We start from the raw sequence: 25,384 nt of genomic DNA, 5'->3' as shown, positions 1-25,384 counted from the left end.
CCCAACGCAGGCACTTCTTTGCTAGGCGCCCAAGGAGCACGGCGCTTTGCTTTCGGGCGAGGGCACGCGCAGCTTTGCTAGGCGCCGAAGGGAGACGGCGCTTTGCTAGGCAGCGAGGCGGCGAACGCACAAAGCGATTTGCTAGGCGGTGATTCGCTGCCGCGCAGAATAACGAAGCACTGTGCACGTTGGCTGTCTCACAAACAAGCAGACTGCTGCATCTCTTCGCTGCCTGGCCAACTAGCAAAGTGCTGCCTCGCTTCGCCTCCACGCCAGAAAGCAGTCCGCGAGGCCACTGCGCCACCTGGTGCACAAGCAAAGTGCTGCATCTCTTCGCTGCCTCGCAGAAGGAGCAACCACTGGGCATGTTGGCTGTCTCACAAACAAGCAGACTGCTGAAGCTCTTCGCTGCCTCGCCAACAAGCAGACCGCTGCATCTCTTCGCTGCCTCACCAACAAGCAAAGCACTCGATCCGGTCGCCGCCTCGCCAGCATGCAAAGCGCTGCGTCTCTTCGCTGCCTGCCCAACAAGCAAAGCGCTGCGTCTCTTCACTGCATCGCCAAAAGCAAAGCGTCGCGTCTCTTCGCCGCCTCGCAAACGAAACGCTGCATGTGTTCAGTGCCTCGCCAAAAAGCAGAGCGCTGCGTGTATTCGCTGAGTGGCAGAAAGCAAAGCACGGCGCCTCTTCGCTGCCTGGCCAACAAGCAAAGCGCTCCATCTCTTGGCTGCCTCGCAAACGAAGGAAGCGCTGCGTGCCTTGGGCGCCGAGCAAAGCAGCGCGTGCCTTCGCCGCCTCACACGCCGCCTCAGAAAGCGCTGCGTGCCTTTTCGCCCTCGGCGCCTAGCAAAGCGCCGTGTGCCTTCGCCGCCTCCCCAATCGCTCCGTCCCTTCGCCGCCTAGCAAAGCGCCTAGCAAAGTGTCCTCAGCCTTGGCTGCCTAGCAAAGCTGCACGTCGGCTCGCCGCCTAGCAAAGCACTGTGTGCCCTCGCCGCCTCCTACAGTGCTGCGTGCCTTCGCCGCCTCGCCGCCTGGCAAAGCACTGCGTGCCCTCGCCACCTCGCACAGCGCTGCGTCCTTGGGCGCCTGGCAAAGCGCTGCGTGCCTTCGCCGCCTCGCCACCTAGCAAGGCGCCCGAGCCCGTCGACGGCTCTCAAATCGCTGCGTGCCTTCGCTGCCTCGGTGCTTAGCAAAGCGCCACGTGCCTTGGGCGCCTACAAAAGCGCCGTGTCCCTTCGGCGCTCCTACGGCGTTTGCTAAGCGGCGAGGCGGCGAAGGCACGCAGCGCTTTGCTAGGCTACGATGCGGCGAGGCGCCGAGGCGCCGAAGGACGCAGGCGTTTGCCAGGCGCCGAAGGCACGCAGCGCTTTGCTAGGCGGCGAGGCGGCGAAGGGACGAAGCGATTTGGGAGGCGGCGAAGGAACAGGGCGCTTTGCTTTTTGGCGACGGCACGCGGAGCTTTGCTAGGCGCCGAAGGGAGACGGCGCTTTGCTAGGCAGCGAGGCGGCGAAGGCACGCGGCGCTTGCTTTGGCGGCGAGGGCGAAAAGGCACGCAGCGCTGTGTGAGGCGGCGAGGCGCCGAAGACACGCGCTGCTTTGCCAGGCGGCGAAGGCACGCAGCGCTGTGTGAGGCGGCGAAGGCACGCAGCGCTGTGTGAGGCGGCGAAGGCACGCAGCGCTTTGCCAGGCGGCGAAGGCACGCAGCGCTTTGCTAGGCTGCGATGCGGCGAGGCGCCCAACGCAGGCACTTCTTTGCTAGGCGCCCAAGGAGCACGGCGCTTTGCTTTCGGGCGAGGGCACGCGGAGCTTTGCTAGGCGCCGAAGGGAGACGGCGCTTTGCTAGGCAGCGAGGCGGCGAACGCACAAAGCGATTTGCTAGGCGGTGATTCGCTGCCGCGCGGAATAACGAAGCACTGTGCACGTTGGCTGTCTCACAAACAAGCAGACTGCTGCATCTCTTCGCTGCCTGGCCAACTAGCAAAGTGCTGCCTCGCTTCGCCTCCACGCCAGAAAGCAGTCCGCGAGGCCACTGCGCCACCTGGTGCACAAGCAAAGTGCTGCATCTCTTCGCTGCCTCGCAGAAGGAGCAACCACTGGGCATGTTGGCTGTCTCACAAACAAGCAGACTGCTGAAGCTCTTCGCTGCCTCGCCAACAAGCAGACCGCTGCATATCTTCGCTGCCTCACCAACAAGCAAAGCACTCGATCCGGTCGCCAGCATGCAAAGCGCTGCGTCTCTTCGCTGCCTGCCCAACAAGCAAAGCGCTGCGTCTCTTCACTGCATCGCCAAAAGCAAAGCGTCGCGTCTCTTCGCCGCCTCGCAAACGAAACGCTGCATGTGTTCAGTGCCTCGCCAAAAAGCAGAGCGCTGCGTGTATTCGCTGAGTGGCAGAAAGCAAAGCACGGCGCCTCTTCGCTGCCTGGCCAACAAGCAAAGCGCTCCATCTCTTGGCTGCCTCGCAAACGAAGGAAGCGCTGCGTGCCTTGGGCGCCGAGCAAAGCAGCGCGTGCCTTCGCCGCCTCACACGCCGCCTCAGAAAGCGCTGCGTGCCTTTTCGCCCTCGGCGCCTAGCAAAGCGCCGTGTGCCTTCGCCGCCTCCCCAATCGCTCCGTCCCTTCGCCGCCTAGCAAAGCGCCTAGCAAAGCGTCCTCAGCCTTGGCTGCCTAGCAAAGCTGCACGTCGGCTCGCCGCCTAGCAAAGCACTGTGTGCCCTTGCCGCCTCCTACAGTGCTGCGTGCCTTCGCCGCCTCGCCGCCTGGCAAAGCACTGCGTGCCCTCGCCACCTCGCACAGCGCTGCGTCCTTGGGCGCCTGGCAAAGCGCTGCGTGCCTTCGCCGCCTCGCCGCCTAGCAAGGCGCCCTAGCCCGTCGACGGCTCTCAAATCGCTGCGTGCCTTCGCTGCCTCGGTGCTTAGCAAAGCGCCACGTGCCTTGGGCGCCTACAAAAGCGCCGTGTCCCTTCGGCGCTCCTACGGCGTTTGCTAAGCGGCGAGGCGGCGAAGGCACGCAGCGCTTTGCTAGGCTACGATGCGGCGAGGCGCCGAGGCGCCGAAGGACGCAGGCGTTTGCCAGGCGCCGAAGGCACGCAGCGCTTTGCTAGGCGGCGAGGCGGCGAAGGGATGAAGCGATTTGGAAGGCGGCGAAGGAACAGGGCGCTTTGCTTTTTGGCGACGGCACGCGGAGCTTTGCTAGGCGCCGAAGGGAGACGGCGCTTTGCTAGGCGGCGAGGCGGCGAAGGCACGCGGCGCTTGCTTTGGCGGCGAGGGCGAAAAGGCACGCAGCGCTGTGTGAGGCGGCGAGGCGCCGAAGACACGCGCTGCTTTGCCAGGCGGCGAAGGCACGCAGCGCTGTGTGAGGCGGCGAAGGCACGCAGCGCTTTGCCAGGCGGCGAAGGCACGCAGCGCTGTGTGAGGCGGCGAAGGCACGCAGCGCTTTGCCAGGCGGCGAAGGCACGCAGCGCTTTGCTAGGCTGCGATGCGGCGAGGCGCCCAACGCAGGCACTTCTTTGCTAGGCGCCCAAGGAGCACGGCGCTTTGCTTTCGGGCGAGGGCACGCGCAGCTTTGCTAGGCGCCGAAGGGAGACGGCGCTTTGCTAGGCAGCGAGGCGGCGAACGCACAAAGCGATTTGCTAGGCGGTGATTCGCTGCCGCGCAGAATAACGAAGCACTGTGCACGTTGGCTGTCTCACAAACAAGCAGACTGCTGCATCTCTTCGCTGCCTGGCCAACTAGCAAAGTGCTGCCTCGCTTCGCCTCCACGCCAGAAAGCAGTCCGCGAGGCCACTGCGCCACCTGGTGCACAAGCAAAGTGCTGCATCTCTTCGCTGCCTCGCAGAAGGAGCAACCACTGGGCATGTTGGCTGTCTCACAAACAAGCAGACTGCTGAAGCTCTTCGCTGCCTCGCCAACAAGCAGACCGCTGCATCTCTTCGCTGCCTCACCAACAAGCAAAGCACTCGATCCGGTCGCCGCCTCGCCAGCATGCAAAGCGCTGCGTCTCTTCGCTGCCTGCCCAACAAGCAAAGCGCTGCGTCTCTTCACTGCATCGCCAAAAGCAAAGCGTCGCGTCTCTTCGCCGCCTCGCAAACGAAACGCTGCATGTGTTCAGTGCCTCGCCAAAAAGCAGAGCGCTGCGTGTATTCGCTGAGTGGCAGAAAGCAAAGCACGGCGCCTCTTCGCTGCCTGGCCAACAAGCAAAGCGCTCCATCTCTTGGCTGCCTCGCAAACGAAGGAAGCGCTGCGTGCCTTGGGCGCCGAGCAAAGCAGCGCGTGCCTTCGCCGCCTCACACGCCGCCTCAGAAAGCGCTGCGTGCCTTTTCGCCCTCGGCGCCTAGCAAAGCGCCGTGTGCCTTCGCCGCCTCCCCAATCGCTCCGTCCCTTCGCCGCCTAGCAAAGCGCCTAGCAAAGCGTCCTCACCCTTGGCTGCCTAGCAAAGCTGCACGTCGGCTCGCCGCCTAGCAAAGCACTGTGTGCCCTCGCCGCCTCCTACAGTGCTGCGTGCCTTCGCCGCCTCGCCGCCTGGCAAAGCACTGCGTGCCCTCGCCACCTCGCACAGCGCTGCGTCCTTGGGCGCCTGGCAAAGCGCTGCGTGCCTTCGCCGCCTCGCCGCCTAGCAAGGCGCCCGAGCCCGTCGACGGCTCTCAAATCGCTGCGTGCCTTCGCTGCCTCGGTGCTTAGCAAAGCGCCACGTGCCTTGGGCGCCTACAAAAGCGCCGTGTCCCTTCGGCGCTCCTACGGCGTTTGCTAAGCGGCGAGGCGGCGAAGGCACGCAGCGCTTTGCTAGGCTACGATGCGGCGAGGCGCCGAGGCGCCGAAGGACGCAGGCGTTTGCCAGGCGCCGAAGGCACGCAGCGCTTTGCTAGGCGGCGAGGCGGCGAAGGGACGAAGCGATTTGGGAGGCGGCGAAGGAACAGGGCGCTTTGCTTTTTGGCGACGGCACGCGGAGCTTTGCTAGGCGCCGAAGGGAGACGGCGCTTTGCTAGGCGGCGAGGCGGCGAAGGCACGCGGCGCTTGCTTTGGCGGCGAGGGCGAAAAGGCACGCAGCGCTGTGTGAGGCGGCGAGGCGCCGAAGACACGCGCTGCTTTGCCAGGCGGCGAAGGCACGCAGCGCTGTGTGAGGCGGCGAAGGCACGCAGCGCTGTGTGAGGCGGCGAAGGCACGCAGCGCTTTGCCAGGCGGCGAAGGCACGCAGCGCTTTGCTAGGCTGCGATGCGGCGAGGCGCCCAACGCAGGCACTTCTTTGCTAGGCGCCCAAGGAGCACGGCGCTTTGCTTTCGGGCGAGGGCACGCGGAGCTTTGCTAGGCGCCGAAGGGAGACGGCGCTTTGCTAGGCAGCGAGGCGGCGAACGCACAAAGCGATTTGCTAGGCGGTGATTCGCTGCCGCGCGGAATAACGAAGCACTGTGCACGTTGGCTGTCTCACAAACAAGCAGACTGCTGCATCTCTTCGCTGCCTGGCCAACTAGCAAAGTGCTGCCTCGCTTCGCCTCCACGCCAGAAAGCAGTCCGCGAGGCCACTGCGCCACCTGGTGCACAAGCAAAGTGCTGCATCTCTTCGCTGCCTCGCAGAAGGAGCAACCACTGGGCATGTTGGCTGTCTCACAAACAAGCAGACTGCTGAAGCTCTTCGCTGCCTCGCCAACAAGCAGACCGCTGCATATCTTCGCTGCCTCACCAACAAGCAAAGCACTCGATCCGGTCGCCGCCTCGCCAGCATGCAAAGCGCTGCGTCTCTTCGCTGCCTGCCCAACAAGCAAAGCGCTGCGTCTCTTCACTGCATCGCCAAAAGCAAAGCGTCGCGTCTCTTCGCCGCCTCGCAAACGAAACGCTGCATGTGTTCAGTGCCTCGCCAAAAAGCAGAGCGCTGCGTGTATTCGCTGAGTGGCAGAAAGCAAAGCACGGCGCCTCTTCGCTGCCTGGCCAACAAGCAAAGCGCTCCATCTCTTGGCTGCCTCGCAAACGAAGGAAGCGCTGCGTGCCTTGGGCGCCGAGCAAAGCAGCGCGTGCCTTCGCCGCCTCACACGCCGCCTCAGAAAGCGCTGCGTGCCTTTTCGCCCTCGGCGCCTAGCAAAGCGCCGTGTGCCTTCGCCGCCTCCCCAATCGCTCCGTCCCTTCGCCGCCTAGCAAAGCGCCTAGCAAAGCGTCCTCACCCTTGGCTGCCTAGCAAAGCTGCACGTCGGCTCGCCGCCTAGCAAAGCACTGTGTGCCCTTGCCGCCTCCTACAGTGCTGCGTGCCTTCGCCGCCTCGCCGCCTGGCAAAGCACTGCGTGCCCTCGCCACCTCGCACAGCGCTGCGTCCTTGGGCGCCTGGCAAAGCGCTGCGTGCCTTCGCCGCCTCGCCGCCTAGCAAGGCGCCCTAGCCCGTCGACGGCTCTCAAATCGCTGCGTGCCTTCGCTGCCTCGGTGCTTAGCAAAGCGCCACGTGCCTTGGGCGCCTACAAAAGCGCCGTGTCCCTTCGGCGCTCCTACGGCGTTTGCTAAGCGGCGAGGCGGCGAAGGCACGCAGCGCTTTGCTAGGCTACGATGCGGCGAGGCGCCGAGGCGCCGAAGGACGCAGGCGTTTGCCAGGCGCCGAAGGCACGCAGCGCTTTGCTAGGCGGCGAGGCGGCGAAGGGATGAAGCGATTTGGAAGGCGGCGAAGGAACAGGGCGCTTTGCTTTTTGGCGACGGCACGCGGAGCTTTGCTAGGCGCCGAAGGGAGACGGCGCTTTGCTAGGCGGCGAGGCGACGAAGGCACGCGGCGCTTGCTTTGGCGGCGAGGGCGAAAAGGCACGCAGCGCTGTGTGAGGCGGCGAGGCGCCGAAGACACGCGCTGCTTTGCCAGGCGGCGAAGGCACGCAGCGCTGTGTGAGGCGGCGAAGGCACGCAGCGCTTTGCCAGGCGGCGAAGGCACGCAGCGCTGTGTGAGGCGGCGAAGGCACGCAGCGCTTTGCCAGGCGGCGAAGGCACGCAGCGCTTTGCTAGGCTGCGATGCGGCGAGGCGCCCAACGCAGGCACTTCTTTGCTAGGCGCCCAAGGAGCACGGCGCTTTGCTTTCGGGCGAGGGCACGCGGAGCTTTGCTAGGCGCCGAAGGGAGACGGCGCTTTGCTAGGCAGCGAGGCGGCGAACGCACAAAGCGATTTGCTAGGCGGTGATTCGCTGCCGCGCAGAATAACGAAGCACTGTGCACGTTGGCTGTCTCACAAACAAGCAGACTGCTGCATCTCTTCGCTGCCTGGCCAACTAGCAAAGTGCTGCCTCGCTTCGCCTCCACGCCAGAAAGCAGTCCGCGAGGCCACTGCGCCACCTGGTGCACAAGCAAAGTGCTGCATCTCTTCGCTGCCTCGCAGAAGGAGCAACCACTGGGCATGTTGGCTGTCTCACAAACAAGCAGACTGCTGAAGCTCTTCGCTGCCTCGCCAACAAGCAGACCGCTGCATCTCTTCGCTGCCTCACCAACAAGCAAAGCACTCGATCCGGTCGCCGCCTCGCCAGCATGCAAAGCGCTGCGTCTCTTCGCTGCCTGCCCAACAAGCAAAGCGCTGCGTCTCTTCACCGCATCGCCAAAAGCAAAGCGTCGCGTCTCTTCGCCGCCTCGCAAACGAAACGCTGCATGTGTTCAGTGCCTCGCCAAAAAGCAGAGCGCTGCGTGTATTCGCTGAGTGGCAGAAAGCAAAGCACGGCGCCTCTTCGCTGCCTGGCCAACAAGCAAAGCGCTCCATCTCTTGGCTGCCTCGCAAACGAAGGAAGCGCTGCGTGCCTTGGGCGCCGAGCAAAGCAGCGCGTGCCTTCGCCGCCTCACACGCCGCCTCAGAAAGCGCTGCGTGCCTTTTCGCCCTCGGCGCCTAGCAAAGCGCCGTGTGCCTTCGCCGCCTCCCCAATCGCTCCGTCCCTTCGCCGCCTAGCAAAGCGCCTAGCAAAGCGTCCTCAGCCTTCGCTGCCTAGCAAAGCTGCACGTCGGCTCGCCGCCTAGCAAAGCACTGTGTGCCCTTGCCGCCTCCTACAGTGCTGCGTGCCTTCGCCGCCTCGCCGCCTGGCAAAGCACTGCGTGCCCTCGCCACCTCGCACAGCGCTGCGTCCTTGGGCGCCTGGCAAAGCGCTGCGTGCCTTCGCCGCCTCGCCGCCTAGCAAGGCGCCCTAGCCCGTCGACGGCTCTCAAATCGCTGCGTGCCTTCGCTGCCTCGGTGCTTAGCAAAGCGCCACGTGCCTTGGGCGCCTACAAAAGCGCCGTGTCCCTTCGGCGCTCCTACGGCGTTTGCTAAGCGGCGAGGCGGCGAAGGCACGCAGCGCTTTGCTAGGCTACGATGCGGCGAGGCGCCGAGGCGCCGAAGGACGCAGGCGTTTGCCAGGCGCCGAAGGCACGCAGCGCTTTGCTAGGCGGCGAGGCGGCGAAGGGATGAAGCGATTTGGAAGGCGGCGAAGGAACAGGGCGCTTTGCTTTTTGGCGACGGCACGCGGAGCTTTGCTAGGCGCCGAAGGGAGACGGCGCTTTGCTAGGCGGCGAGGCGACGAAGGCACGCGGCGCTTGCTTTGGCGGCGAGGGCGAAAAGGCACGCAGCGCTGTGTGAGGCGGCGAGGCGCCGAAGACACGCGCTGCTTTGCCAGGCGGCGAAGGCACGCAGCGCTGTGTGAGGCGGCGAAGGCACGCAGCGCTTTGCCAGGCGGCGAAGGCACGCAGCGCTGTGTGAGGCGGCGAAGGCACGCAGCGCTTTGCCAGGCGGCGAAGGCACGCAGCGCTTTGCTAGGCTGCGATGCGGCGAGGCGCCCAACGCAGGCACTTCTTTGCTAGGCGCCCAAGGAGCACGGCGCTTTGCTTTCGGGCGAGGGCACGCGGAGCTTTGCTAGGCGCCGAAGGGAGACGGCGCTTTGCTAGGCAGCGAGGCGGCGAACGCACAAAGCGATTTGCTAGGCGGTGATTCGCTGCCGCGCAGAATAACGAAGCACTGTGCACGTTGGCTGTCTCACAAACAAGCAGACTGCTGCATCTCTTCGCTGCCTGGCCAACTAGCAAAGTGCTGCCTCGCTTCGCCTCCACGCCAGAAAGCAGTCCGCGAGGCCACTGCGCCACCTGGTGCACAAGCAAAGTGCTGCATCTCTTCGCTGCCTCGCAGAAGGAGCAACCACTGGGCATGTTGGCTGTCTCACAAACAAGCAGACTGCTGAAGCTCTTCGCTGCCTCGCCAACAAGCAGACCGCTGCATCTCTTCGCTGCCTCACCAACAAGCAAAGCACTCGATCCGGTCGCCGCCTCGCCAGCATGCAAAGCGCTGCGTCTCTTCGCTGCCTGCCCAACAAGCAAAGCGCTGCGTCTCTTCACCGCATCGCCAAAAGCAAAGCGTCGCGTCTCTTCGCCGCCTCGCAAACGAAACGCTGCATGTGTTCAGTGCCTCGCCAAAAAGCAGAGCGCTGCGTGTATTCGCTGAGTGGCAGAAAGCAAAGCACGGCGCCTCTTCGCTGCCTGGCCAACAAGCAAAGCGCTCCATCTCTTGGCTGCCTCGCAAACGAAGGAAGCGCTGCGTGCCTTGGGCGCCGAGCAAAGCAGCGCGTGCCTTCGCCGCCTCACACGCCGCCTCAGAAAGCGCTGCGTGCCTTTTCGCCCTCGGCGCCTAGCAAAGCGCCGTGTGCCTTCGCCGCCTCCCCAATCGCTCCGTCCCTTCGCCGCCTAGCAAAGCGCCTAGCAAAGCGTCCTCAGCCTTCGCTGCCTAGCAAAGCTGCACGTCGGCTCGCCGCCTAGCAAAGCACTGTGTGCCCTCGCCGCCTCCTACAGTGCTGCGTGCCTTCGCCGCCTCGCCGCCTGGCAAAGCACTGCGTGCCCTCGCCACCTCGCACAGCGCTGCGTCCTTGGGCGCCTGGCAAAGCGCTGCGTGCCTTCGCCGCCTCGCCGCCTAGCAAGGCGCCCTAGCCCCTCGACGGCTCTCAAATCGCTGCGTGCCTTCGCTGCCTCGGTGCTTAGCAAAGCGCCACGTGCCTTGGGCGCCTACAAAAGCGCCGTGTCCCTTCGGCGCTCCTACGGCGTTTGCTAAGCGGCGAGGCGGCGAAGGCACGCAGCGCTTTGCTAGGCTACGATGCGGCGAGGCGCCGAGGCGCCGAAGGACGCAGGCGTTTGCCAGGCGCCGAAGGCACGCAGCGCTTTGCTAGGCGGCGAGGCGGCGAAGGGACGAAGCGATTTGGGAGGCGGCGAAGGAACAGGGCGCTTTGCTTTTTGGCGACGGCACGCGGAGCTTTGCTAGGCGCCGAAGGGAGACGGCGCTTTGCTAGGCGGCGAGGCGGCGAAGGCACGCGGCGCTTGCTTTGGCGGCGAGGGCAAAAAGGCACGCAGCGCTGTGTGAGGCGGCGAGGCGCCGAAGACACGCGCTGCTTTGCCAGGCGGCGAAGGCACGCAGCGCTGTGTGAGGCGGCGAAGGCACGCAGCGCTTTGCCAGGCGGCGAAGGCACGCAGCGCTTTGCTAGGCTGCGATGCGGCGAGGCGCCCAACGCAGGCACTTCTTTGCTAGGCGCCCAAGGAGCACGGCGCTTTGCTTTCGGGCGAGGGCACGCGCAGCTTTGCTAGGCGCCGAAGGGAGACGGCGCTTTGCTAGGCAGCGAGGCGGCGAACGCACAAAGCGATTTGCTAGGCGGTGATTCGCTGCCGCGCAGAATAACGAAGCACTGTGCACGTTGGCTGTCTCACAAACAAGCAGACTGCTGCATCTCTTCGCTGCCTGGCCAACTAGCAAAGTGCTGCCTCGCTTCGCCTCCACGCCAGAAAGCAGTCCGCGAGGCCACTGCGCCACCTGGTGCACAAGCAAAGTGCTGCATCTCTTCGCTGCCTCGCAGAAGGAGCAACCACTGGGCATGTTGGCTGTCTCACAAACAAGCAGACTGCTGAAGCTCTTCGCTGCCTCGCCAACAAGCAGACCGCTGCATCTCTTCGCTGCCTCACCAACAAGCAAAGCACTCGATCCGGTCGCCGCCTCGCCAGCATGCAAAGCGCTGCGTCTCTTCGCTGCCTGCCCAACAAGCAAAGCGCTGCGTCTCTTCACCGCATCGCCAAAAGCAAAGCGTCGCGTCTCTTCGCCGCCTCGCAAACGAAACGCTGCATGTGTTCAGTGCCTCGCCAAAAAGCAGAGCGCTGCGTGTATTCGCTGAGTGGCAGAAAGCAAAGCACGGCGCCTCTTCGCTGCCTGGCCAACAAGCAAAGCGCTCCATCTCTTGGCTGCCTCGCAAACGAAGGAAGCGCTGCGTGCCTTGGGCGCCGAGCAAAGCAGCGCGTGCCTTCGCCGCCTCACACGCCGCCTCAGAAAGCGCTGCGTGCCTTTTCGCCCTCGGCGCCTAGCAAAGCGCCGTGTGCCTTCGCCGCCTCCCCAATCGCTCCGTCCCTTCGCCGCCTAGCAAAGCGCCTAGCAAAGCGTCCTCAGCCTTCGCTGCCTAGCAAAGCTGCACGTCGGCTCGCCGCCTAGCAAAGCACTGTGTGCCCTCGCCGCCTCCTACAGTGCTGCGTGCCTTCGCCGCCTCGCCGCCTGGCAAAGCACTGCGTGCCCTCGCCACCTCGCAGAGCGCTGCGTCCTTGGGCGCCTGGCAAAGCGCTGCGTGCCTTCGCCGCCTCGCCGGCTAGCAAGGCGCCCTAGCCCCTCGACGGCTCTCAAATCGCTGCGTGCCTTCGCTGCCTCGGTGCTTAGCAAAGCGCCACGTGCCTTGGGCACCTACAAAAGCGCCGTGTCCCTTCGGCGCTCCTACGGCGTTTGCTAAGCGGCGAGGCGGCGAAGGCACGCAGCGCTTTGCTAGGCTACGATGCGGCGAGGCGCCGAGGCGCCGAAGGACGCAGGCGTTTGCCAGGCGCCGAAGGCACGCAGCGCTTTGCTAGGCGGCGAGGCGGCGAAGGGACGAAGCGATTTGGGAGGCGGCGAAGGAACAGGGCGCTTTGCTTTTTGGCGACGGCACGCGGAGCTTTGCTAGGCGCCGAAGGGAGACGGCGCTTTGCTAGGCGGCGAGGCGGCGAAGGCACGCGGCGCTTGCTTTGGCGGCGAGGGCGAAAAGGCACGCAGCGCTGTGTGAGGCGGCGAGGCGCCGAAGACACGCGCTGCTTTGCCAGGCGGCGAAGGCACGCAGCGCTGTGTGAGGCGGCGAAGGCACGCAGCGCTTTGCCAGGCGGCGAAGGCACGCAGCGCTTTGCTAGGCTGCGATGCGGCGAGGCGCCCAACGCAGGCACTTCTTTGCTAGGCGCCCAAGGAGCACGGCGCTTTGCTTTCGGGCGAGGGCACGCGCAGCTTTGCTAGGCGCCGAAGGGAGACGGCGCTTTGCTAGGCAGCGAGGCGGCGAACGCACAAAGCGATTTGCTAGGCGGTGATTCGCTGCCGCGCAGAATAACGAAGCACTGTGCACGTTGGCTGTCTCACAAACAAGCAGACTGCTGCATCTCTTCGCTGCCTGGCCAACTAGCAAAGTGCTGCCTCGCTTCGCCTCCACGCCAGAAAGCAGTCCGCGAGGCCACTGCGCCACCTGGTGCACAAGCAAAGTGCTGCATCTCTTCGCTGCCTCGCAGAAGGAGCAACCACTGGGCATGTTGGCTGTCTCACAAACAAGCAGACTGCTGAAGCTCTTCGCTGCCTCGCCAACAAGCAGACCGCTGCATCTCTTCGCTGCCTCACCAACAAGCAAAGCACTCGATCCGGTCGCCGCCTCGCCAGCATGCAAAGCGCTGCGTCTCTTCGCTGCCTGCCCAACAAGCAAAGCGCTGCGTCTCTTCACTGCATCGCCAAAAGCAAAGCGTCGCGTCTTTTCGCCGCCTCGCAAACGAAACGCTGCATGTGTTCAGTGCCTCGCCAAAAAGCAGAGCGCTGCGTGTATTCGCTGAGTGGCAGAAAGCAAAGCACGGCGCCTCTTCGCTGCCTGGCCAACAAGCAAAGCGCTCCATCTCTTGGCTGCCTCGCAAACGAAGGAAGCGCTGCGTGCCTTGGGCGCCGAGCAAAGCAGCGCGTGCCTTCGCCGCCTCACACGCCGCCTCAGAAAGCGCTGCGTGCCTTTTCGCCCTCGGCGCCTAGCAAAGCGCCGTGTGCCTTCGCCGCCTCCCCAATCGCTCCGTCCCTTCGCCGCCTAGCAAAGCGCCTAGCAAAGCGTCCTCACCCTTGGCTGCCTAGCAAAGCTGCACGTCGGCTCGCCGCCTAGCAAAGCACTGTGTGCCCTCGCCGCCTCCTACAGTGCTGCGTGCCTTCGCCGCCTCGCCGCCTGGCAAAGCACTGCGTGCCCTCGCCACCTCGCACAGCGCTGCGTCCTTGGGCGCCTGGCAAAGCGCTGCGTGCCTTCGCCGCCTCGCCGCCTAGCAAGGCGCCCTAGCCCGTCGACGGCTCTCAAATCGCTGCGTGCCTTCGCTGCCTCGGTGCTTAGCAAAGCGCCACGTGCCTTGGGCACCTACAAAAGCGCCGTGTCCCTTCGGCGCTCCTACGGCGTTTGCTAAGCGGCGAGGCGGCGAAGGCACGCAGCGCTTTGCTAGGCTACGATGCGGCGAGGCGCCGAGGCGCCGAAGGACGCAGGCGTTTGCCAGGCGCCGAAGGCACGCAGCGCTTTGCTAGGCGGCGAGGCGGCGAAGGGACGAAGCGATTTGGGAGGCGGCGAAGGAACAGGGCGCTTTGCTTTTTGGCGACGGCACGCGGAGCTTTGCTAGGCGCCGAAGGGAGACGGCGCTTTGCTAGGCGGCGAGGCGGCGAAGGCACGCGGCGCTTGCTTTGGCGGCGAGGGCGAAAAGGCACGCAGCGCTGTGTGAGGCGGCGAGGCGCCGAAGACATGCGCTGCTTTGCCAGGCGGCGAAGGCACGCAGCGCTGTGTGAGGCGGCGAAGGCACGCAGCGCTTTGCCAGGCGGCGAAGGCACGCAGCGCTTTGCTAGGCTGCGATGCGGCGAGGCGCCCAACGCAGGCACTTCTTTGCTAGGCGCCCAAGGAGCACGGCGCTTTGCTTTCGGGCGAGGGCACGCGCAGCTTTGCTAGGCGCCGAAGGGAGACGGCGCTTTGCTAGGCAGCGAGGCGGCGAACGCACAAAGCGATTTGCTAGGCGGTGATTCGCTGCCGCGCAGAATAACGAAGCACTGTGCACGTTGGCTGTCTCACAAACAAGCAGACTGCTGCATCTCTTCGCTGCCTGGCCAACTAGCAAAGTGCTGCCTCGCTTCGCCTCCACGCCAGAAAGCAGTCCGCGAGGCCACTGCGCCACCTGGTGCACAAGCAAAGTGCTGCATCTCTTCGCTGCCTCGCAGAAGGAGCAACCACTGGGCATGTTGGCTGTCTCACAAACAAGCAGACTGCTGAAGCTCTTCGCTGCCTCGCCAACAAGCAGACCGCTGCATCTCTTCGCTGCCTCGCCAACAAGCAAAGCACTCGATCCGGTCGCCGCCTCGCCAGCATGCAAAGCGCTGCGTCTCTTCGCTGCCTGCCCAACAAGCAAAGCGCTGCGTCTCTTCACTGCATCGCCAAAAGCAAAGCGTCGCGTCTCTTCGCCGCCTCGCAAACGAAACGCTGCATGTGTTCAGTGCCTCGCCAAAAAGCAGAGCGCTGCGTGTATTCGCTGAGTGGCAGAAAGCAAAGCACGGCGCCTCTTCGCTGCCTGGCCAACAAGCAAAGCGCTCCATCTCTTGGCTGCCTCGCAAACGAAGGAAGCGCTGCGTGCCTTGGGCGCCGAGCAAAGCAGCGCGTGCCTTCGCCGCCTCACACGCCGCCTCAGAAAGCGCTGCGTGCCTTTTCGCCCTCGGCGCCTAGCAAAGCGCCGTGTGCCTTCGCCGCCTCCCCAATCGCTCCGTCCCTTCGCCGCCTAGCAAAGCGCCTAGCAAAGCGTCCTCACCCTTGGCTGCCTAGCAAAGCTGCACGTCGGCTCGCCGCCTAGCAAAGCACTGTGTGCCCTCGCCGCCTCCTACAGTGCTGCGTGCCTTCGCCGCCTCGCCGCCTGGCAAAGCACTGCGTGCCCTCGCCACCTCGCACAGCGCTGCGTCCTTGGGCGCCTGGCAAAGCGCTGCGTGCCTTCGCCGCCTCGCCGCCTAGCAAGGCGCCCTAGCCCGTCGACGGCTCTCAAATCGCTGCGTGCCTTCGCTGCCTCGGTGCTTAGCAAAGCGCCACGTGCCTTGGGCACCTACAAAAGCGCCGTGTCCCTTCGGCGCTCCTACGGCGTTTGCTAAGCGGCGAGGCGGCGAAGGCACGCAGCGCTTTGCTAGGCTACGATGCGGCGAGGCGCCGAGGCGCCGAAGGACGCAGGCGTTTGCCAGGCGCCGAAGGCACGCAGCGCTTTGCTAGGCGGCGAGGCGGCGAAGGGACGAAGCGATTTGGGAGGCGGCGAAGGAACAGGGCGCTTTGCTTTTTGGCGACGGCACGCGGAGCTTTGCTAGGCGCCGAAGGGAGACGGCGCTTTGCTAGGCGGCGAGGCGGCGAAGGCACGCGGCGCTTGCTTTGGCGGCGAGGGCGAAAAGGCACGCAGCGCTGTGTGAGGCGGCGAGGCGCCGAAGACACGCGCTGCTTTGCCAGGCGGCGAAGGCACGCAGCGCTGTGTGAGGCGGCGAAGGCACGCAGCGCTTTGCCAGGCGGCGAAGGCACGCAGCGCTTTGCTAGGCTGCGAAGCGGCGAGGCGCCCAACGCAGGCACTTCTTTGCTAGGCGCCCAAGGAGCACGGCGCTTTGCTTTCGGGCGAGGGCACGCGCAGCTTTGCTAGGCGCCGAAGGGAGACGGCGCTTTGCTAGGCAGCGAGGCGGCGAACGCAGAAAACGATTTGCTAGGCGGTGATTCGCTGCCGCGCAGAATAACGAAGCACTGTGCACGTTGGCTGTCTCACAAACAAGCAGACTGCTGCATCTCTTCGCTGCCTGGCCAACTAGCAAAGTGCTGCCTCGCTTCGCCTCCACGCCAGAAAGCAGTCCGCGAGGCCACTGCGCCACCTGGTGCACAAGCAAAGTGCTGCATCTCTTCGCTGCCTCGCAGAAGGAGCAACCACTGGGCATGTTGGCTGTCTCACAAACAAGCAGACTGCTGAAGCTCTTCGCTGCCTCGCCAACAAGCAGACCGCTGCATCTCTTCGCTGCCTCGCCAACAAGCAAAGCACTCGATCCGGTCGCCGCCTCGCCAGCATGCAAAGCGCTGCGTCTCTTCGCTGCCTGCCCAACAAGCAAAGCGCTGCGTCTCTTCACTGCATCGCCAAAAGCAAAGCGTCGCGTCTCTTCGCCGCCTCGCAAACGAAACGCTGCATGTGTTCAGTGCCTCGCCAAAAAGCAGAGCGCTGCGTGTATTTGCTGAGTGGCAGAAAGCAAAGCACGGCGCCTCTTCGCTGCCTGGCCAACAAGCAAAGCGCTCCATCTCTTGGCTGCCTCGCAAACGAAGGAAGCGCTGCGTGCCTTGGGCGCCGAGCAAAGCAGTGCGTGCCTTCGCCGCCTCACACGCCGCCTCAGAAAGCGCTGCGTGCCTTTTCGCCCTCGGCGCCTAGCAAAGCGCCGTGTGCCTTCGCCGCCTCCCCAATCGCTCCGTCCCTTCGCCGCCTAGCAAAGCGCCTAGCAAAGCGTCCTCAGCCTTCGCTGCCTAGCAAAGCTGCACGTCGGCTCGCCGCCTAGCAAAGCACTGTGTGCCCTCGCCGCCTCCTACAGTGCTGCGTGCCTTCGCCGCCTCGCCGCCTGGCAAAGCACTGCGTGCCCTCGCCACCTCGCACAGCGCTGCGTCCTTGGGCGCCTGGCAAAGCGCTGCGTGCCTTCGCCGCCTCGCCGCCTAGCAAGGTGCCCTAGCCCGTCGACGGCTCTCAAATCGCTGCGTGCCTTCGCTGCCTCGGTGCTTAGCAAAGCGCCACGTGCCTTGGGCACCTACAAAAGCGCCGTGTCCCTTCGGCGCTCCTACGGCGTTTGCTAAGCGGCGAGGCGGCGAAGGCACGCAGCGCTTGCTTTGGCGGCGAGGGCGAAAAGGCACGCAGCGCTGTGTGAGGCGGCGAGGCGCCGAAGACACGCGCTGCTTTGCCAGGCGGCGAAGGCACGCAGCGCTGTGTGAGGCGGCGAAGGCACGCAGCGCTGTGTGAGGCGGCGAAGGCACGCAGCGCTTTGCTAGGCTGCGATGCGGCGAGGCGCCCAACGCAGGCACTTCTTTGCTAGGCGCCCAAGGAGCACGGCGCTTTGCTTTCGGGCGAGGGCACGCGGAGCTTTGCTAGGCGCCGAAGGGAGACGGCGCTTTGCTAGGCAGCGAGGCGGCGAACGCACAAAGCGATTTGCTAGGCGGTGATTCGCTGCCGCGCAGAATAACGAAGCACTGTGCACGTTGGCTGTCTCACAAACAAGCAGACTGCTGCATCTCTTCGCTGCCTGGCCAACTAGCAAAGTGCTGCCTCGCTTCGCCTCCACGCCAGAAAGCAGTCCGCGAGGCCACTGCGCCACCTGGTGCACAAGCAAAGTGCTGCATCTCTTCGCTGCCTCGCAGAAGGAGCAACCACTGGGCATGTTGGCTGTCTCACAAACAAGCAGACCGCTGCATCTCTTCGCTGCCTCGCCAACAAGCAAAGCACTCGATCCGGTCGCCGCCTCGCCAGCATGCAAAGCGCTGCGTCTCTTCGCTGCCTGCCCAACAAGCAAAGCGCTGCGTCTCTTCACTGCATCGCCAAAAGCAAAGCGTCGCGTCTCTTCGCCGCCTCGCAAACGAAACGCTGCATGTGTTCAGTGCCTCGCCAAAAAGCAGAGCGCTGCGTGTATTCGCTGAGTGGCAGAAAGCAAAGCACGGCGCCTCTTCGCTGCCTGGCCAACAAGCAAAGCGCTCCATCTCTTGGCTGCCTCGCAAACGAAGGAAGCGCTGCGTGCCTTGGGCGCCGAGCAAAGCAGCGCGTGCCTTCGCCGCCTCACACGCCGCCTCAGAAAGCGCTGCGTGCCTTTTCGCCCTCGGCGCCTAGCAAAGCGCCGTGTGCCTTCGCCGCCTCCCCAATCGCTCCGTCCCTTCGCCACCTAGCAAAGCGCCTAGCAAAGCGTCCTCACCCTTGGCTGCCTAGCAAAGCTGCACGTCGGCTCGCCGCCTAGCAAAGCACTGTGTGCCCTCGCCGCCTCCTACAGTGCTGCGTGCCTTCGCCGCCTCGCCGCCTGGCAAAGCACTGCGTGCCCTCGCCACCTCGCACAGCGCTGCGTCCTTGGGCGCCTGGCAAAGCGCTGCGTGCCTTCGCCGCCTCGCCGCCTAGCAAGGCGCCCGAGCCCGTCGACGGCTCTCAAATCGCTGCGTGCCTTCGCTGCCTCGGTGCTTAGCAAAGCGCCACGTGCCTTGGGCGCCTACAAAAGCGCCGTGTCCCTTCGGCGCTCCTACGGCGTTTGCTAAGCGGCGAGGCGGCGAAGGCACGCAGCACTTTGCTAGGCTACGATGCGGCGAGGCGCCGAGGCGCCGAAGGACGCAGGCGTTTGCCAGGCGCCGAAGGCACGCAGCGCTTTGCTAGGCGGCGAGGCGGCGAAGGGACGAAGCGATTTGGGAGGCGGCGAAGGAACAGGGCGCTTTGCTTTTTGGCGACGGCACGCGGAGCTTTGCTAGGCGCCGAAGGGAGACGGCGCTTTGCTAGGCGGCGAGGCGGCGAAGGCACGCGGCTCTTGCTTTGGCGGCGAGGGCGAAAAGGCACGCAGCGCTGTGTGAGGCGGCGAGGCGCCGAAGACACGCGCTGCTTTGCCAGGCGGCGAAGGCACGCAGCGCTGTGTGAGGCGGCGAAGGCACGCAGCGCTTTGCCAGGCGGCGAAGGCACGCAGCGCTTTGCTAGGCTGCGATGCGGCGAGGCGCCCAACGCAGGCACTTCTTTGCTAGGCGCCCAAGGAGCACGGCGCTTTGCTTTCGGGCGAGGGCACGCGCAGCTTTGCTAGGCGCCGAAGGGAGACGGCGCTTTGCTAGGCAGCGAGGCGGCGAACGCACAAAGCGATTTGCTAGGCGGTGATTCGCTGCCGCGCAGAATAACGAAGCACTATGCACGTTGGCTGTCTCACAAACAAGCAGACTGCTGCATCTCTTCGCTGCCTGGCCAACTAGCAAAGTGCTGCCTCGCTTCGCCGCCACGCCAGAAAGCAGTCCGCGAGGCCACTGCGCCACCTGGTGCACAAGCAAAGTGCTGCATCTCTTCGCTGCCTCGCAGAAGGAGCAACCACTGGGCATGTTGGCTGTCTCACAAACAAGCAGACTGCTGAAGCTCTTCGCTGCCTCGCCAACAAGCAGACCGCTGCATCTCTTCGCTGCCTCGCCAACAAGCAAAGCACTCGATCCGGTCGCCGCCTCGCCAGCATGCAAAGCGCTGCGTCTCTTCGCTGCCTGCCCAACAAGCAAAGCGCTGCGTCTCTTCACTGCATCGCCAAAAGCAAAGCGTCGCGTCTCTTCGCCGCCTCGCAAACGAAACGCTGCATGTGTTCAGTGCCTCGCCAAAAAGCAGAGCGCTGCGTGTATTCGCTGAGTGGCAGAAAGCAAAGCACGGCGCCTCTTCGCTGCCTGGCCAACAAGCAAAGCGCTCCATCTCTTGGCTGCCTCGCAAACGAAGGAAGCGCTGCGTGCCTTGGGCGCCGAGCAAAGCAGCGCGTGCCTTCGCCGCCTCACACGCCGCCTCAGAAAGCGCTGCGTGCCTTTTCGCCCTCGGCGCCTAGCAAAGCGCCGTGTGCCTTCGCCGCCTCCCCAATCGCTCCGTCCCTTCGCCGCCTAGCAAAGCGCCTAGCAAAGCGTCCTCAGCCTTCGCTGCCTAGCAAAGCTGCACGTCGGCTCGCCGCCTAGCAAAGCACTGTGTGCCCTCGCCGCCTCCTACAGTGCTGCGTGCCTTCGCCGCCTCGCCGCCTGGCAAAGCACTGCGTGCCCTCGCCACCTCGCACAGCGCTGCGTCCTTGGGCGCCTGGCAAAGCGCTGCGTGCCTTCGCCGCCTCGCCGCCTAGCAAGGTGCCCTAGCCCGTCGACGGCTCTCAAATCGCTGCGTGCCTTCGCTGCCTCGGTGCTTAGCAAAGCGCCACGTGCCTTGGGCACCTACAAAAGCGCCGTGTCCCTTCGGCGCTCCTACGGCGTTTGCTAAGCGGCGAGGCGGCGAAGGCACGCAGCGCTTTGCTAGGCTACGATGCAGCGAGGCGCCGAGGCGCCGAAGGACGCAGGCGTTTGCCAGGCGCCGAAGGCACGCAGCGCTTTGCTAGGCGGCGAGGCGGCGAAGGGACGAAGCGATTTGGGAGGCGGCGAAGGAACAGGGCGCTTTGCTTTTTGGCGACGGCACGCGGAGCTTTGCTAGGCGCCGAAGGGAGACGGCGCTTTGCTAGGCGGCGAGGCGGCGAAGGCACGCGGCGCTTGCTTTGGCGGCGAGGGCGAAAAGGCACGCAGCGCTGTGTGAGGCGGCGAGGCGCCGAAGACACGCGCTGCTTTGCCAGGCGGCGAAGGCACGCAGCGCTGTGTGAGGCGGCGAAGGCACGCAGCGCTGTGTGAGGCGGCGAAGGCACGCAGCGCTTTGCTAGGCTGCGATGCGGCGAGGCGCCCAACGCAGGCACTTCTTTGCTAGGCGCCCAAGGAGCACGGCGCTTTGCTTTCGGGCGAGGGCACGCGGAGCTTTGCTAGGCGCCGAAGGGAGACGGCGCTTTGCTAGGCAGCGAGGCGGCGAACGCACAAAGCAATTTGCTAGGCGGTGATTCGCTGCCGCGCAGAATAACGAAGCACTGTGCACGTTGGCTGTCTCACAAACAAGCAGACTGCTGCATCTCTTCGCTGCCTGGCCAACTAGCAAAGTGCTGCCTCGCTTCGCCTCCACGCCAGAAAGCAGTCCGCGAGGCCACTGCGCCACCTGGTGCACAAGCAAAGTGCTGCATCTCTTCGCTGCCTCGCAGAAGGAGCAACCACTGGGCATGTTGGCTGTCTCACAAACAAGCAGACCGCTGCATCTCTTCGCTGCCTCGCCAACAAGCAAAGCACTCGATCCGGTCGCCGCCTCGCCAGCATGCAAAGCGCTGCGTCTCTTCGCTGCCTGCCCAACAAGCAAAGCGCTGCGTCTCTTCACTGCATCGCCAAAAGCAAAGCGTCGCGTCTCTTCGCCGCCTCGCAAACGAAACGCTGCATGTGTTCAGTGCCTCGCCAAAAAGCAGAGCGCTGCGTGTATTCGCTGAGTGGCAGAAAGCAAAGCACGGCGCCTCTTCGCTGCCTGGCCAACAAGCAAAGCGCTCCATCTCTTGGCTGCCTCGCAAACGAAGGAAGCGCTGCGTGCCTTGGGCGCCGAGCAAAGCAGCGCGTGCCTTCGCCGCCTCACACGCCGCCTCAGAAAGCGCTGCGTGCCTTTTCGCCCTCGGCGCCTAGCAAAGCGCCGTGTGCCTTCGCCGCCTCCCCAATCGCTCCGTCCCTTCGCCACCTAGCAAAGCGCCTAGCAAAGCGTCCTCACCCTTGGCTGCCTAGCAAAGCTGCACGTCGGCTCGCCGCCTAGCAAAGCACTGTGTGCCCTCGCCGCCTCCTACAGTGCTGCGTGCCTTCGCCGCCTCGCCGCCTGGCAAAGCACTGCGTGCCCTCGCCACCTCGCACAGCGCTGCGTCCTTGGGCGCCTGGCAAAGCGCTGCGTGCCTTCGCCGCCTCGCCGCCTAGCAAGGCGCCCGAGCCCGTCGACGGCTCTCAAATCGCTGCGTGCCTTCGCTGCCTCGGTGCTTAGCAAAGCGCCACGTGCCTTGGGCGCCTACAAAAGCGCCGTGTCCCTTCGGCGCTCCTACGGCGTTTGCTAAGCGGCGAGGCGGCGAAGGCACGCAGCACTTTGCTAGGCTACGATGCGGCGAGGCGCCGAGGCGCCGAAGGACGCAGGCGTTTGCCAGGCGCCGAAGGCACGCAGCGCTTTGCTAGGCGGCGAGGCGGCGAAGGGACGAAGCGATTTGGGAGGCGGCGAAGGAACAGGGCGCTTTGCTTTTTGGCGACGGCACGCGGAGCTTTGCTAGGCGCCGAAGGGAGACGGCGCTTTGCTAGGCGGCGAGGCGGCGAAGGCACGCGGCGCTTGCTTTGGCGGCGAGGGCGAAAAGGCACGCAGCGCTGTGTGAGGTGGCGAGGCGCCGAAGACACGCGCTGCTTTGCCAGGCGGCGAAGGCACGCAGCGCTGTGTGAGGCGGCGAAGGCACGCAGCGCTTTGCCAGGCGGCGAAGGCACGCAGCGCTTTGCTAGGCTGCGATGCGGCGAGGCGCCCAACGCAGGCACTTCTTTGCTAGGCGCCCAAGGAGCACGGCGCTTTGCTTTCGGGCGAGGGCACGCGCAGCTTTGCTAGGCGCCGAAGGGAGACGGCGCTTTGCTAGGCAGCGAGGCGGCGAACGCACAAGGCGATTTGCTAGGCGGTGATTCGCTGCCGCGCAGAATAACGAAGCACTGTGCACGTTGGCTGTCTCACAAACAAGCAGACTGCTGCATCTCTTCGCTGCCTGGCCAACTAGCAAAGTGCTGCCTCGCTTCGCCTCCACGCCAGAAAGCAGTCCGCGAGGCCACTGCGCCACCTGGTGCACAAGCAAAGTGCTGCATCTCTTCGCTGCCTCGCAGAAGGAGCAACCACTGGGCATGTTGGCTGTCTCACAAACAAGCAGACTGCTGAAGCTCTTCGCTGCCTCGCCAACAAGCAGACCGCTGCATCTCTTCGCTGCCTCGCCAACAAGCAAAGCACTCGATCCGGTCGCCGCCTCGCCAGCATGCAAAGCGCTGCGTCTCTTCGCTGCCTGCCCAACAAGCAAAGCGCTGCGTCTCTTCACTGCATCGCCAAAAGCAAAGCGTCGCGTCTCTTCGCCGCCTCGCAAACGAAACGCTGCATGTGTTCAGTGCCTCGCCAAAAAGCAGAGCGCTGCGTGTATTCGCTGAGTGGCAGAAAGCAAAGCACGGCGCCTCTTCGCTGCCTGGCCAACAAGCAAAGCGCTCCATCTCTTGGCTGCCTCGCAAACGAAGGAAGCGCTGCGTGCCTTGGGCGCCGAGCAAAGCAGCGCGTGCCTTCGCCGCCTCACACGCCGCCTCAGAAAGCGCTGCGTGCCTTTTCGCCCTCGGCGCCTAGCAAAGCGCCGTGTGCCTTCGCCGCCTCCCCAATCGCTCCGTCCCTTCGCCGCCTAGCAAAGCGCCTAGCAAAGCGTCCTCAGCCTTGGCTGCCTAGCAAAGCTGCACGTCGGCTCGCCGCCTAGCAAAGCACTGTGTGCCCTCGCCGCCTCCTACAGTGCTGCGTGCCTTCGCCGCCTCGCCGCCTGGCAAAGCACTGCGTGCCCTCGCCACCTCGCACAGCGCTGCGTCCTTGGGCGCCTGGCAAAGCGCTGCGTGCCTTCGCCGCCTCGCCGCCTAGCAAGGCGCCCTAGCCCCTCGACGGCTCTCAAATCGCTGCGTGCCTTCGCTGCCTCGGTGCTTAGCAAAGCGCCACGTGCCTTGGGCACCTACAAAAGCGCCGTGTCCCTTCGGCGCTCCTACGGCGTTTGCTAAGCGGCGAGGCGGCGAAGGCACGCAGCACTTTGCTAGGCTACGATGCGGCGAGGCGCCGAGGCGCCGAAGGACGCAGGCGTTTGCCAGGCGCCGAAGGCACGCAGCGCTTTGCTAGGCGGCGAGGCGGCGAAGGGACGAAGCGATTTGGGAGGCGGCGAAGGAACAGGGCGCTTTGCTTTTTGGCGACGGCACGCGGAGCTTTGCGAGGCGCCGAAGGGAGACGGCGCTTTGCTAGGCGGCGAGGCGGCGAAGGCACGCGGCGCTTGCTTTGGCGGCGAGGGCGAAAAGGCACGCAGCGCTGTGTGAGGCGGCGAGGCGCCGAAGACACGCGCTGCTTTGCCAGGCGGCGAAGGCACGCAGCGCTGTGTGAGGCGGCGAAGGCACGCAGCGCTTTGCCAGGCGGCGAAGGCACGCAGCGCTTTGCTAGGCTGCGATGCGGCGAGGCGCCCAACGCAGGCACTTCTTTGCTAGGCGCCCAAGGAGCACGGCGCTTTGCTTTCGGGCGAGGGCACGCGCAGCTTTGCTAGGCGCCGAAGGGAGACGGCGCTTTGCTAGGCAGCGAGGCGGCGAACGCACAAAGCGATTTGCTAGGCGGTGATTCGCTGCCGCGCAGAATAACGAAGCACTGTGCACGTTGGCTGTCTCACAAACAAGCAGACTGCTGCATCTCTTCGCTGCCTGGCCAACTAGCAAAGTGCTGCCTCGCTTCGCCTCCACGCCAGAAAGCAGTCCGCGAGGCCACTGCGCCACCTGGTGCACAAGCAAAGTGCTGCATCTCTTCGCTGCCTCGCAGAAGGAGCAACCACTGGGCATGTTGGCTGTCTCACAAACAAGCAGACTGCTGAAGCTCTTCGCTGCCTCGCCAACAAGCAGACCGCTGCATCTCTTCGCTGCCTCGCCAACAAGCAAAGCACTCGATCCGGTCGCCGCCTCGCCAGCATGCAAAGCGCTGCGTCTCTTCGCTGCCTGCCCAACAAGCAAAGCGCTGCGTCTCTTCACTGCATCGCCAAAAGCAAAGCGTCGCGTCTCTTCGCCGCCTCGCAAACGAAACGCTGCATGTGTTCAGTGCCTCGCCAAAAAGCAGAGCGCTGCGTGTATTCGCTGAGTGGCAGAAAGCAAAGCACGGCGCCTCTTCGCTGCCTGGCCAACAAGCAAAGCGCTCCATCTCTTGGCTGCCTCGCAAACGAAGGAAGCGCTGCGTGCCTTGGGCGCCGAGCAAAGCAGCGCGTGCCTTCGCCGCCTCACACGCCGCCTCAGAAAGCGCTGCGTGCCTTTTCGCCCTCGGCGCCTAGCAAAGCGCCGTGTGCCTTCGCCGCCTCCCCAATCGCTCCGTCCCTTCGCCGCCTAGCAAAGCGCCTAGCAAAGCGTCCTCACCCTTGGCTGCCTAGCAAAGCTGCACGTCGGCTCGCCGCCTAGCAAAGCACTGTGTGCCCTCGCCGCCTCCTACAGTGCTGCGTGCCTTCGCCGCCTCGCCGCCTGGCAAAGCACTGCGTGCCCTCGCCACCTCGCACAGCGCTGCGTCCTTGGGCGCCTGGCAAAGCGCTGCGTGCCTTCGCCGCCTCGCCGCCTAGCAAGGCGCCCTAGCCCCTCGACGGCTCTCAAATCGCTGCGTGCCTTCGCTGCCTCGGTGCTTAGCAAAGCGCCACGTGCCTTGGGCGCCTACAAAAGCGCCGTGTCCCTTCGGCGCTCCTACGGCGTTTGCTAAGCGGCGAGGCGGCGAAGGCACGCAGCGCTTTGCTAGGCTACGATGCGGCGAGGCGCCGAGGCGCCGAAGGACGCAGGCGTTTGCCAGGCGCCGAAGGCACGCAGCGCTTTGCTAGGCGGCGAGGCGGCGAAGGGACGAAGCGATTTGGGAGGCGGCGAAGGAACAGGGCGCTTTGCTTTTTGGCGACGGCACGCGGAGCTTTGCTAGGCGCCGAAGGGAGACGGCGCTTTGCTAGGCGGCGAGGCGGCGAAGGCACGCGGCGCTTGCTTTGGCGGCGAGGGCGAAAAGGCACGCAGCGCTGTGTGAGGCGGCGAGGCGCCGAAGACACGCGCTGCTTTGCCAGGCG

This window comes from Apteryx mantelli, chromosome 26, assembly GCF_036417845.1.
Source record: "Apteryx mantelli isolate bAptMan1 chromosome 26, bAptMan1.hap1, whole genome shotgun sequence".
NCBI classification, from domain to species: domain Eukaryota; kingdom Metazoa; phylum Chordata; class Aves; order Apterygiformes; family Apterygidae; genus Apteryx; species Apteryx mantelli.
The sequence above is the reverse complement of the archived record's forward strand: the minus strand, read 5'-3'. Positions refer to the sequence as shown.